Source organism: Etheostoma spectabile, chromosome 11 (assembly GCF_008692095.1).
Source record: "Etheostoma spectabile isolate EspeVRDwgs_2016 chromosome 11, UIUC_Espe_1.0, whole genome shotgun sequence".
Lineage (NCBI taxonomy): Eukaryota > Metazoa > Chordata > Actinopteri > Perciformes > Percidae > Etheostoma > Etheostoma spectabile.
In genome coordinates, this window is record NC_045743.1 from 23515795 (window position 1) to 23516237 (window position 443).

Sequence of the window (443 nt, forward strand, 5' to 3'; positions counted from 1 at the left end):
CGAGGCGTAGTCGGGGTGGGGAGGGGTTGCAGTTGGGTGGGCTCGGGATCTCATCACTGCTTTTTGAAGATGATGTGGTCCTGATGGCATCATCGGTCTGTGACCTTCAGCATTCACTGGATTGGTTCGCAGCCTAGTGTGAAGCGGCTGGGATGAAGATCAGCACCTCTAAATCTAAGGCCATGGTTCTCAGCAGGAAACCAATGGAGTGCTTTTTAGGGAGTGAGTCCTTACCACAAGTGAAGGAGTCAAAATACCTTGGGGTCTTTTTTGCGAGTAAGGGGACCATGGAGCGTGAGATGGGTCGGAGAAGCGGGTGCGGTAATACATTTGTTCCTACCTTCACCTATGGTCATGAATGCTGGGTCATGACCGAACGAGATCCAGGATACAAGCAGCCGAAACGGGTTTCCTCAGGATGGTGGCTGGCGTCTCCCTTAGAG

At 52.6% G+C, this 443-nt stretch overlaps 1 long non-coding RNA gene across 1 annotated transcript in view; it reads left to right on the plus strand.

The window, feature by feature from the left end:
• Positions 1-443, plus strand: part of LOC116698224 (uncharacterized) — a 6946-nt gene that overhangs the window by 2853 nt on the left and 3650 nt on the right. The gene's annotated exons all lie outside the window — the stretch shown is intronic.